The 14387-nt window shown below is 35.7% G+C and overlaps 1 protein-coding gene across 10 annotated transcripts in view; it reads right to left on the bottom strand.

The window, feature by feature from the left end:
• The window catches only part of LOC106875793 (uncharacterized), a 605848-nt gene that overhangs the window by 353585 nt on the left and 237876 nt on the right, over window positions 1-14387 (bottom strand). The window lies entirely within an intron of this gene.

Raw genomic sequence — 14387 nt, 5'->3', positions numbered from 1 at the left:
CGGGTGGCACATAAAAGACACCATTTCGAGCGTGGCCGTTTTCGTGCAGGTGACACGTAAAAGCACCCACTACACTCTCTGAGTGGTTGGCGTTAGGAAGGGCATCCAGCTGTAGAAACTCTGCCAAATCAGACTGGAGCCTGGTGTTGCCATCCGGTTTCACCAGTCCTCAGTCAAATCGTCCAACCCATGCTAGCATGGAAAGCGGACGTTAAACGATGATGATGATGATGATGATACATATATATAAACTAAAAATAAAATATGATGGAGTTGGAAGTTCTCAGCATATAACAAGTAAACCCTGGGCTATTCACCGCACAGGATTTATTTTCAGTGGTAAGTTTTTGATATCTTGCAAAAGAGCTGCAGGTTTACAGTTTTTGGCATCAATATTATATTTATAGCAATGGTCACTCTTCATATATTCATACAAACCAAAGTAAGTATTAATATGAAAATGTCTACAAAGGAAGCAAGGTGGTAGAGTCATTAGCATGCTGGAAAAAATGCTTAGTAGCATTTTGTCTGTTTATTCATTCTGAGTTTAAATTTTGCTGAGGTTGTGGTGTGACGTCAGTGTCTGGGGAGGCTGACTGGAAGGGCGAGTCGACCGGAAGGGGAAAAAGGGCAGAGGGAGCCTCGATCAGCATTCGTGCCCTTTTCGAACGGGGCTGCGGTCAGGACAAGACGTGTTAAGCGACGGTCTAGGTTTGGGAAGGTTTGGGAGAAGCAGCTGCTATTCCTGGTGTACTTTGGGTCGGGGCAAGCTTCAAGGATCGGATACCGCAAGACGGACTTCTCATTGGGGTTGATTAAATAAGTACCAGTTGAACACTGATGTTGATGTAATTCACTTATCCCCACCCAGAAAATGCTGGCCTTTCCCAAAATTTGAAACCGATATGAAAATGTTTATAAAATAGTTCTTTCTCTAAGCCTAAACTCCATTCTTTGATTGTCAATTGCAGGTAAAAAATTCTGAGAAATTAAGCCTATTATACCACTGTGAAGTATATTGCTACTGCTACTACCTCCATTTGCACATTTTGATTGGCCAGCTGCTACAATATGGTCTAACTGCTACCCAGCACATGAAGGACTCCATGACAGCATGTAACATGGTTTCAGAGTAGAGTGAAATCCAGTCAGTACCCAGAAATTGTCGAGTGCTCCTAAGTGTTTGATTGGCAAGAAGATGACTGAGGCTACTTTTTTTCATTCAATTATCTATATTAAAAGTTATTATCTATATTAAAATTTATTTTAATATAGATAATATTAAAATAAATTTTGTAATATCCAGAATTTTTCTTTTAAGGAGATAGACAACCCAGAAAACTTATGAGAAGAAAAATCCAAATCGATTAATATCAGAAGCTTTGAATTATAATTTTTGATTTTAACATTATTCTAGTCTCATCTTACAAAGAAAATAATTTACTTGGTCTTTCTGGTAAATATGTACCAAAGTGATAATATTTACTATTCATGAACATTGTTGTAAACTGAGAAAAAAAATCATGAAATTATCATTAGTTGTTGTTGTTGTTGTTGTTGTTGTTGTTGTTATTATTATCATTATTATTATATCTTAGATGTTGGCAATATAACGAAATGATAATGAAGTCTAGTAATGGTTATAGCTCATGAGTAACACCTACACAGGTTGGCTGTCACAGTGTAGGTGTGTTGCTATGACAATGTCGATATTACTGAAGAATCATAGATTTAACTTTTAAATGTAAAAACAAAACAAAAAAAAACAAAAAAACTATTGAACAAATTAAGTGATTAGTTTCATTTTAATATATTCATTTTTTCCATTTAAAAACATTTGACTGTTTCAGAATCAATAAAACCAATGAATCAAATTAATTGTAAAATCTGTACTATAAAAGACTAATACATTTTAAATCTACAGGTGATATTTTAATTTTTCTGAAAAAAAAAAAAATTTTCTGTTTTAGAAACTATAAACATGGAAGTAGAGCCAAAGAAAGCAGAGACAACAGAATTGAGAGAAAAGGGAATGGAAGAAATAGAAAGAAAATCAAACTACCACTATCATTCACAGCAGCTGAACTTTATACTCAGTAGTTATTATTATTTTCAACATCAGTTTTACAGCTGATTACTTTAGCATAGCTGAAACAGCTCATTGGCATTACTTTCTATAGTAGTCTCCCATTATTAATACTTCTTTTACCAAAACTCTCTTAAGTGATCCTTTGCCTACTTTTACCTTAATTTATTATCAGCGACTATGCAGTCACACGACCTGCTAAAAATATCTGTCAAATTTGCCTTAAATCATTCCCTTCCAATTTATATGCCTTACCTTTAGTATTTACTTGTTTCAATCATTGGACTGTGGCCATGCTACAGCACTGCCTTGTTATATGTGTGTGTGTGTATATATATATATATATATATATATATATATATATATATATATATATATATATATATATATATATATATATATATATAAATATATGCATATATCCATACATATATGTACATACCTACATCTATATGTATACATACATGCATATATGGGTACAGGACATCACAAAAAAATGTTAAACACAATGAGAAATGAGACATGCAACATGAAGAATATTTCCCTTCATCAGTTGTCCCTGCGGAGTAGATGGACAGGGACAACTGATGAAGGGAGATATTCTTCATGTTGCATGTCTCGTTTCTCTGTTTTTTTACGTTGTTCGAAAACAAGTTCGTTTTCTGTTTTCATTTCTCATTGTGTTTAACATTTTTTTGTGATGTCCTGTACCCATATATACATATATGTATACATATAGATGTAGGTATGTACATATATGTATGGATATATGCATATATCTATATATATTATTTATATTATTATATGATCGAACGCTATGCATCCTTCTCCAAGTAAGTTTTTATCTATCTCTCTCTATATATATATGGTAATAATGTTTGACTGTTGTTTTTTTACAATGACCAGGACATCACATGGGAGAAAAAGATGGGTGACAGTATGTCTGGCTGTGGTCGATCAGGTCAGTGTATGCTTGGAAGGTTCTGCTTCATGTTGGGCACTGATGGTCTGCTGGATACGAAGTTCCTGTGATCCTATTCTGTTCATAGGAGGTGGTACCTCTGTTGGTGCAGCTATGCTAGACAGGGTTGTCCTGTGCTTGCATTTCCCAATTTATCAGGGTTGATCTGAAAGTACTTCAGTGAGGTTTTAAGTGTATCTTTGAAGCGCTTTTTCTGCCCACCTTGTGTGAACTTGCCTTCTGTCAATTCACAGTAAAAAGCACACACACACATTCTGTAATGTAATCTGAAACATAGCACTAAAATATGAAGTGGTCTTGGTTGGAAGGCCTTTGATAAAAGGCCTGTTTGATCAGAGTTGATCTGGGAATAATGAAGAGCAACAGCATTTCTAGCTTACTTAGTATTTCAATACGGTGATATGTTCTAGCTTAGAATTACAATAGTATTTCAAATACAATTTCATGAATCAATTCTTCATGTCCATTAACTAATTAGATGTAACTGTAGATTGGGTAATTAAAACAATTCTATGTTATTCTGTACTTAAACGACCTAATAAATGCTGTGTGCTATCAAGTTTATCATGCTTGGAAGACACTCAAGCAAGTTCTTTGATGATATGAAATGATTCTCTATCCATATATTAGATTCCATAATGGATCTTTTAAGCAATCTCCTCAAGAAGAATGAACAGAATATATTATAAATCTGCAATATATTGAAAGAGGATTGTAGTATTTTGAACATGATGAATGCAAATAAGTTAGTAGTTGATAGCAACTATTACCTCATTTATATTCATCACATGATTAGGTCAATTAAGTACAGAATAACACGGAGTTGCATTAATTACACATTTTGCAGTTACATTTCAATAGTTAATGCACCCGAAGAGCTGGTTCATTGACATTCTACCTGGAATATTATTACGTCTCTAAGGTACAAAAACAGTTTTCACTTTACAATACTAATTCTCATATAAACACGTCTACTGAGCAAACTTATAATGAAAGGCTTTTCAGCCATAACCACATTCATGATCTGTTACTTGTTTCAATCATTGGACTGCAGCCATGTTGGGGCACCATCTTGAAGAATTTAATCAATAAAATCGATCCCACTACTTATTTAAGTTTGGTACTTATTCTATTACTCTCTTTTGCATAACTGCCAAGTTGTGGGGATGTAAACAAACCAACATTGGTTGTAAAGCAGTTAAGGCTCGACCACAAAGATACACAATTATATGATAGGCTTCAATACAGTTTCCCCCCGACCAAATTCACTCCCAAGTTAATGTTCGATCTGGGGCTATAGCAGAAGACACTTATCCAATGTGCTATGCAGTGAGACTGAACTTGAAACCATACGGTCGCAAAGCAAGCTTTTTAAGCACATAGCTGTGTGTCCTCTTCTTATTTAAGATTCTAGGCAGTTATTTAAAGGAGATTTGACTGATATTCTTTGCAGTTTGAGTCACCAAACAGAAGTTGCCAATTGGCTCAGATCTCTAAAGTAATTTATGCCTTGATCTAACACCATCTCCAGCAGAATCACATCCTTCAAATGGTCCCATTGGCATATACCAACTTGGCTACATTAACCAACCTTTGATACAAGTTTGTTTAGAAATGTGCCATTTCTATTCTTGATTGTATATTTATGGTGGTCTCTTGGGGTTCACAAGACTGCCTCTATTTATCTTTCAACTTGCTGTTCATGTAACTTCATGACTGTCACTAATTCTCATGCAAATCCACTGAGATGAGATTGCTTTTGCTGAGAGACTAGTTGGTTCTGTTCAACATATGAGACAGTGAAAAACATACCAAAGACTGGCAACCAGAGAACACTATACAAAAGCTCGAATCAATGTTTCTAGGCACCCTGCCTACATCTTGGATATGAAACAGCCATGCTTTTCCTCAGGAGCTTATCAAAAACAAAGTGTGTATCGGGGAGAACAGGAGAATGAACTGAAAGTTAACAAAGTCAAGTGAAGTCTTGATGGCCTCCTTTGCAAAATAAATAAAACATTGGAAGTTGTGTTTGTTCTACTCTTGGAGAATGTATACTAGAACTGGAGACAGAGTAGGATAATCACTGTTCCAGTCCAGAGTAAATAATTCTGGAAATGTTAATCAGCAAAGCCTTCTTGTTGACTCATCTTGTCACAAAATGCCATATCTCTAGTTGATAAATGTTGTATATAACTAAAGCACCTCTCTAGATCCACCACAAACAAACAGTAATCCACTAATACATGATCTCAGAAATATTCAGCTATTTGCTGGAAGTCTTGCATCATGGCTCCCGCTCAGTTTACGGCAGACTTGATAGTGGAGTTGACACCTCTATTTATTCTTTATCTAGTGCCCAGAAAACTTCCGTTAGCTCTAACTATACAACTGTCATAATCTATAGTGAAGAACTGCTGTCATGTGGTTATTACCTCTGCTTCTATGTTAAAAATCTCATCTGTTTTTGTTATAAGCTCTTCCTCTATTTTACTCTACTTTAAACTCTTAACTTTATAAGTTCCCACCACCATTGATTAGGAATTTTCCCAATTCTTTAGCAATAGGAGTGCCCACCTGGTCTATAAATATATCTGTGACTTTAAGTTTCCAATATGCTCTCACCTAGATAGCTTTTGTCTGACAAAATTCAATAATCATCATTTTGTATTCTGTAATGAAAATAAGCTACTTTTTAAAACTGTAAGCAGCTGATTAATTCCCTGTCATATGACCAAACAAATATTCTTAAGAAATAAAATCTATATTTTCCATTCTTATTGAATCTGGTTCAAAATTATTCTGTAGGAAAACTATGTGACTGGTGACTACATGTAAACTTGTATTCTCACTGATACTCCGAACATGAACTCTACACTCAACAATGATTGACAACTATGGCTATGGCTTCTGTGATATCTGATGCACTTGCTCTCCAAGTGGGGCATTTATTAAATTTGCAAGCTGGAGTTTTGGGCCACAGGCAGAAGCATGACTTTGCCTACGAACTGTTAAGGCCAACTGTCAAATGTGGTCAGGATTTGTGAGGGGGCTCGGTGAACTTATTGATCAGAGGCTGCTCAACACATATTGGGTGGATGCTGCCAAAAGTTCAGGAACAGGAAAACCTAGTCTGAACCAGTTGGCAGTAATTGAACAGATTTAAGAGGCTTTTACATCCTGCCCCTTGGAAACTAGCTCTTATTTTAAGGGCATTTAATCTAAGACTTTACTGCTTCTATAATTCTACCACTATCATCATTTTACTCTTCTATGTTTGACAAGAACTGGATGGGTAGCTTAGGTCACTTCTTATTAAGAGTTCTCTTGGATGGGTCAGGAACCACACCTTGTTTATACATTACAACAATCTCATCATCATCATCATCGTCATCATTTAATATCCATTGTCCATGCTGGCATGAGTTGGATGGGTTGACCAGGGCTGGTAAACTGGAAGGCTGCACCAGACTCTGGTCTGATTTGGCATGGTTTTCTATGGCTGGATGCCCTTTGCTAACACCAACCACTCTGAAAGTGTAATGGGTGCTTTTATGTGCCATTTGCGTGGCATCAGAATCTGCCATGACTGTGATTTTGCTTGGCTTGATGGGTCTTCTCAAGCACAACATAATGTCAAAGGTATCGGTCATTGCCTCCATGAGGCTGAACACTTGAAAGGAACTCAGCCACTTTGCCTCCATGAGGCCCAATGCTCGAAAGGAACTCAACCCCATCATAATAAGATGAAAAGCAAATTATGTTAAAAAAAAAAAAACACCTAGCAGAGTCAATGCCGGAGCTGAAAAATGTTAACAGCATAGATCCTTAATTACAACTTCACAAGCTTTGATGCTGCTTAGGTTTAATAGCAAACCTTGATAGCAAGGTTGACTTGTTTCTAAAAATTACATGAAAAATGAAACCTTAGATCACTGGTTGACTATGTGCTAATCATGAAGAAACAATTGATTGTAAGGTTTTCCCAGTTTTAGTAAAATCACAGAAAACAGATGGTACAAACATATGGTACAAACAGATGGTACAAACATATGCCACAGACAGTGCCTGAAAATAGCAGAATAACAATACTCTTGCACATGTTTGTACACTCTGATATAGAAGTAACAACAAACTGTCGAGGTACTTTTTGTAAATGACCCGAGAGAGAAAACCTGTTTGTTAACAGAAATTTCATCCTTAAACTACAAAAATTTCTCCCTGAAATAGTTTTTATATACCTTCAATATAAACATTCGGAAATAGAATTATCTTGAGCATAGGGACTGAAAATATCCTAATAATAGTAGATCGACAAGGATTATTTGGAAAATGGCATGCATATACAAAAAGAGATGATACAAGAATTACATATGGTATCAAGATTAGATTACCCCAAAACACTCTATCCAAAGAAATGACACTGTTCATACTAGGACGATACTAAGATTTTGTATGCATAAAGGAACACAGACATAAAATAATACACATTTGGGCTGTTATTGGGTTTTTACAATATTTTGTAACTATTTTTTTTTCTAATTATATTTGTGAATTTCCTTTTACACAGATAACAGAAGGTATTCAGCTCATTTTATTATGTCCATGGACAAGTTTACCATAGCAATAGCTGACAAAATTTACCATTGAATTATACCATCACAGTAAACTTCACTGTTGAGCATCAATCTACAAAATAATTGCAGATGATTTCTCCACAAATAATTATCATCACCATCATCAATAATCATCATCATCATCATCATCGTTTAACGTCCACTTTCCATGCTAGCATGGGTTGGACGATTTGACTGAGGACTGGTGCAACCGGATGGCTACACCAGGCTCCAATCTAATTTGGCAGAGTTTCTACAGCTGGATGCCCTTCCTAACGCCAACCACTCAGAGAGTGTAGTGGGTGCTTTTACGTGTCACCCACACGAGCATTCAGAGAGCACAAACCTCCACCAAGGCAACACCAATGTTCTCTCAACAATTAGCCAGAGATGAATTTTAAAACAAGAACATCTGAAATAAACTCGATGGCTCTCACAAACAAGAATACTAAAACTGAATCCTACTGCTCTCAAAGATTGAGTAGAAAAACAGGAAAAATAATCCAGAATCTTTGTCTGGTACCAGATCGATCCCAAAATCTAGTCCTTGTTTGTCTCCTCTGTGTGTAGCCCCTTGTGGGCAGTAAAGAAATAAGAAACGTTAGCACACCAGGCAAAATGCTTAGCGGTATTTTGTCTGTCTTTACATTCTGAGTTCAAATTCCGCTGAGGTTGACTTTGCCTTTCATCCTTTCGGAGTCAATAAACTAAGTACCAGTTGCATACTGGGGTCGATCTAATCGATTCGCCACCTCCCCTAAAATTTTGGGCCTTGTGCTTAGAGTAGAAAAGAATATTAATCGTTTCTACTATAGGTACAAGGCCTGAAATTTTGGGGAAGAGGGATAGTTGATTATATCGACCCCAGTATTTGACTGGTATGTATTTCATCAACTCCAAAAGGACGAAAGGTAAAGTCAACCTCGGTGGAATTTGAACTCAGAATGTAAAAGACAGACAAAATGCCACTAAGTATTTTGCTTGGTGTGGTAACAATTCTGCCATTTTGCTGCCTTTATAATAATAATGATAATAATAATCTGTTCTTTATTTTCCTCATTAAGTAATACACATACTAACACAAACACAAAAAAAGGTGAAAACAGAAGAAATGAAATTTTCTTCCAGACAAATAATATGAATAAAAATATATTTTCCCAGACTGTCGCAGTATGATGTTGAGACAATTACTAGAAATGATTTCAATGCATCAAGATTGGAATCAAACATAAAGTAACTTTCCAGAAAATAACTATGTTTGAAATCCATAGACTATTAGGAAGGTATGTGAGCAAGTTGTCATTTAAATGACAATACATATTGTGTACAATGCCATCTGTGGATTGCTAACTGAATTTAGCAAATTTAACAATTCTTGGGAGATTCTTCAGAATGGAGACATAAGATAAAATAACATCTTGATAAAAATGCAATAGTACAAAAGAGAAGAGAAAGAAAAACACCTCACACAAATTAATTCTTATATCAGTAGAAAAGTTGTGAGTGAAGAAAGCTTTTGATGTGTAATATGAAAATTTAAAAGAAAAACATAATAAATATAACTATGTTCCTTGTTTTATGTATGTGACAAACTTTGCCTAAGATACTAATAATGTTTTCATTAATTTTCCAAAATAAACTTTAAATTGATTTATCTCTAATCTTGTATTTTTTACTTGTTTCAGTCATTAGACTGCAGCCATGCTGGGGCACTGCCTTGAAGAATTTTTAGTCAAATAATTGTCTCCAGTACTTCTAATTTCTTTTTTAAGCCTGGTGCTTATTCTATTGGTCTGTTTTGCTGAACTGCTAATTTATGAGGGTGTCAACACACCAACACCGGTAGTGAAGTTGTGGTGGGGACAAACACAGACACCAAGACACACATAGATATATATGTATGATGGACTTTTTTTCAGTTTCCATCAACCAAATCCACTCACAAAGCTTTGGTCATCTCAAAGCTATAGTAGAAGATCCTTCACCAAGGTGCCATGCAGTGGACTGAACCTGGAACCGTGTGATTGGGAAGCAAACTTCTTACCACACAACCACGCCTACACTTATATAATCACTAAAAAAAAAATTAAAACTGGAAACTATTACAAATGATTTTTCTACTATTTTCCTAGAATGCTAGAAGGGGATCAGTGATGTAACAATTCAAGTTCAAAAGTAAACGAAGGAATGTTCATAATCATAAAAATATAAGGAAAACATTTATCAAAACAGAATACAAACAACATAAACAAAACATAAGATTAAAATGCTACAATACAATCGTAGTATTTATTTTTTGCAATTCTTATCTAAAGAAGAAGGAAAATTTTGATAAGATTAAAGCAGCAATTTTCTCCCATTATATGAGTTATATTTTTGAATAATTGGTTGAAAAGTAAAGGGGTGAATTAATTTAACTATAAAATACAAGATGAAATATATACACCAAATCAAGGATGTATGTATACACACATACACACATGCATGCACGCACACATACAAACATATATATTTATATGACAGGTATAGGTATGACTGTGTAGTTAAGAAATTAACTTCCCAACCATATGGTCTCAGGTTCATTCCTACTGCATGGCAACTAGGAGAGGTGTTTTCTACCATAGCCCTAGGTCAATCAAAGCCTTGCTAGTGGATTTGGTAGACATAAACTGTAAAAAGCTCATCGTGTGTGTGTGTGTGTGTGTGTGTGACTTTGTGTCTGAATAAGCTAAAGAAAGTGAAACTAGAAGGGGAAATGTCACAATATAGGCCAAGAAGTGTAGGGCTCAAAGCAAGAACAGAAAGATTCTTGTTTGTAGCCTCCCTACCAGAGACCGTTAAAGGCATATAATGAATTAGAATAAATAAACGATAGAATAGGTAGAGATGAGGAAGAAAAATTAACCGCATTAAATCTTATAACCCAGGCCTAGCTAAGAAATAATACATATTAATAAGTATGACAGACATGACTTGCATACATGTCACAATGAAATATCAACAGAAAAGGGATGATATGAGCATACATTGAAAAAGGTCTTTGAGGATGGTGAAGAAACCACACACTGGGATATGTCAATAAACACACTTGGGGAGATGAAGGCTAATTGACCAGATATTGTTGGTAAGCAAAGATATAAATAAATGGCTGAAGGAGATTGGAATAGAACGCCCTGTAGAGCTCCAACAGAAAGTTTGTCTCTTAGGGACAGCAAGGATTATCAGGAGGGTTCTAAGCACTTGAAAGACTACTGAAAACTTAGGTTACAGATAGTAACCTGCTACCTGCATAAATCCTACCAGGAATAACTCCAAACCTAAGTCAAACCAAATAATAATAATAATAATAATAATGATAATAATAATATTGATGATGATGATGATCTCACTACTGTAGGCACCAAAGCCTGAAATTTGGTGGGGAGGGAGCTGGTCAATTACATCGACCCCAGTCATCAACTTGTACATATTTCATTGACCCCAGTAGGACAAAAAGCAAAGTCGACCTCAGCAGAATTTGAGCTCATAATTCTTCCTGATCTTGGTAAAAGGTCAGCAATTTTGAAGGGAGTGGGTTCAGCTGGTGCTATTGACCCCAGTATTTGAATATAACTTTATTTAATTGACTCCCAAAAATGAAAGATAAAGTTGACCATGACAGGATTTGAACACAGAATGTTAAGCATTAAAAGAAAGACTGTAAAGTAATTTCCCAACACTATTGAGTCTATTAATCTACCACCTTGATGATTGCTTCTCATATTGTTGGCACTGGCACTCCATCGCTTACGATGTCGAGGGTTCCAGTTGATCCGATCAATGGAATAGCCTGCTCATGAAATTAACGTGTAAGTGGCTGAGCACTCCACAGACACGTGTACCCTTAACGTAGTTCTCGGGGATGTTCAGCGTGACACAGTGTGACAAGGCTGACCCTTTGAATTACAGGCACAACAGAAACAGGAAGTAAGAGTGAGAGAAAGTTGTGGTGGAAGAGTACAGCAGGGATCGCCACCATCCCCTGCCGGAGCCTCGTGGAGCTTTAGGTGTTTTCGCTCAATAAACACTCACAACGCCCGGTCTAGGAATTGAGACCGCGATCCTATGACCGCGAGTCCGCTGCCCTAACCACTGGGCCATTGTGCCTGTTTGTCATGTAGGGATAATATAATGCTAGTGTAAAGGCATGTGGCCTAGTGGTCCTAACCACTAGGTCACATGCACTCACAATCACTATATCATGGGTTCGGTTCCTGAACTGGGCAGCGTATTGTGTTCTTGAGCAAAACACTTCATTTCACATTGTTCCAGTTCACTCAACTGTAAATGGAATAACCTTCTAATCAGGGTAAATATTGGATTGCTCACCTAGTCAGCAATCCTAGGGTGGTGTCATTCAAAAGCTAAAACAATGTGAAGTGGATTGTGATCAGCAATGAATAACAACATCTCATAGTTTGGTCGCTACCATGATGATGTTAGTAAGTAAACACCGATGTTTGACTTCTCTAGTATCTACTGTAATTCTTCGAAACATGTTGCTACAACACAAATTTCATCCCATATTTCACACATGCATTTTTAAAAAGACTTTTCATATTTTAAGTGGTCTCATAAAATTCTTATAAAATATGTTTAGTGTCACACCTGCAAACTATTTTGATATTATATTGATTTCAAATTTTTGCACAAAGCCAGCAAATTTGCGGGGAGAGGATAAATTGATTACATCAACTCCAGTGCTTAACTGGTACTTGTTATATCAACTCTGAAAAGATGGAAGGAATATTGACCTCAGCAGAATTTGAACTCTGAACATAAAGACATAAGAAATACCACTAAGCATTTTGCCCAGCATGCTAATGATTCTACCAGTTCACTGCTATATAAAAATTGATATTATATTGGTTTCAAATTTTGGCACAAGGCCAGCAATTTTGGGTGAGAGGGTAAGTTGATTACATTGACCTCAGTGCTCAAGTAGTACCTATATCAATCCTGCAAAGGTGAAAGGTAAAGTCGACCTTGGCAGAATTTGAACTCAGAACAAAAAGATGGATGAAATGCCACTGCGCATTTTGCCTGGTGTGCTAACGGTTCTGCCAGCTCACAGCCATATAATTTTGATATTATATTGATCACAAATACATTGTACTTTTTATCTCTATATCAACAGTCTTTGATATTGCAGCAGATATTTCTGTTTTTCCAGGGAAATTCTCTTCTTGTTGCTTTAGCCTAATATTGGCACTCGTGATTTAGAAAGTGTCCAGTGAATATTGGTATTCTATAAATAGATATTTTGATGCTTGCTTCTATGCATCAATACACAAAGGAATGGCATGTTTGTAGGACTGGCTGTTCATTAATATTTTCCTCCTTCACAGTGAATTATTCAAGTTCACTTTCTGTGATCCAGTAAGAATTAGATATTTTTCTGGTGCTGCCAGAAAATGAAGATGCCATGTCACCAGAACCAAGATATCAAGCTGTAAATTTTAGCCATAAACATGGTGAAACTTTTCTTCACATTGTTCCATAGAGCTGAGACTCCTACATGGTACTCAACAATTAATGGTCATTAACCTAAGCTCTTTGAAATGTTTGTTCTCAAAGAAATAATAAAATAAAAATGATGAGATTAACAATGTCCCAAAATATTTTGCCATCAGCTCAATTTTTAATATATCATAAAATATTTGAATGCTTGAGAGAAATACCTGTGAAACAACAATGACAACGATACAATTGCAGCTACTACAATCACCTACTAACCACATCAGCTGCCATCTACCACTGAAAAAAACAGAACAACAACAAAAAAACGAAACAAAAAAAACAAACAATTGCCAACAACGACCATCACAAAAAACAATAATAACACTAACATTAACTACAATATCTAAAATAGATCTAGTAATGCAGTAAGTGTTTCTACATCTGTCAACCTATTAACGTCATTGAATGATCCAGTAAAGCAAGAAGCGAAAAAAAAAGAAAAGAGAAAACATCATCATTTACAGTTCTATATTTAAGAGATGAGGAATTATTTACATTATTTACATTTGACGGATATTTGGAGGGTATATCAGCCGAAACGTTGTGTTAACAACAAACAAGATGAGGACGAATATCCGTCAAATGTAAATAATGTATCATCATTTACAATAAAAAAAATAGTAAGAATTACACCCACACACACACACACACACGTGTGTGTGTGTGTGTGTGTGTAGCCAGTGGTAGAGTTATAATTCATAACCTTCTTTTAACACCCGAAAGCATCGAAATAGCATTATAGATTAAAAATTCAGAGAAGCCTTCTCTACTCTTCTGTGTCGTATATGAACTCTCAAATTAATATCTGCAAAAGCATTGTTGTTGCCTTTAATACTAAAAGTAACTCCAGTCATGTCAGGCATGAGAAGTTCCACTTGTGAACTCCATCTTTTGGGCAGAGAGCTTTCTTTGCAGTATGCTCTAATAGTATTCTTTCTACCTAAAGGTTTCGTTATATCTTTGATACTGTTTCACCTGTGTATTCATGAATGCACCATTTACCATCTCTCTCACTTTATGTGTATGCATATACATACATACATATATATATATATATATATATATATATATATATATATATAAACATAATTAAGGGATCAGCAAAACATTTGCTTCATCACATACCGAAGTTCAGAAATAGCAG

The sequence above is a fragment of the Octopus bimaculoides genome, chromosome 5 (assembly GCF_001194135.2).
Source record: "Octopus bimaculoides isolate UCB-OBI-ISO-001 chromosome 5, ASM119413v2, whole genome shotgun sequence".
Taxonomy (NCBI): domain Eukaryota; kingdom Metazoa; phylum Mollusca; class Cephalopoda; order Octopoda; family Octopodidae; genus Octopus; species Octopus bimaculoides.
This window is presented reverse-complemented; position numbering and strand designations above follow the sequence as displayed.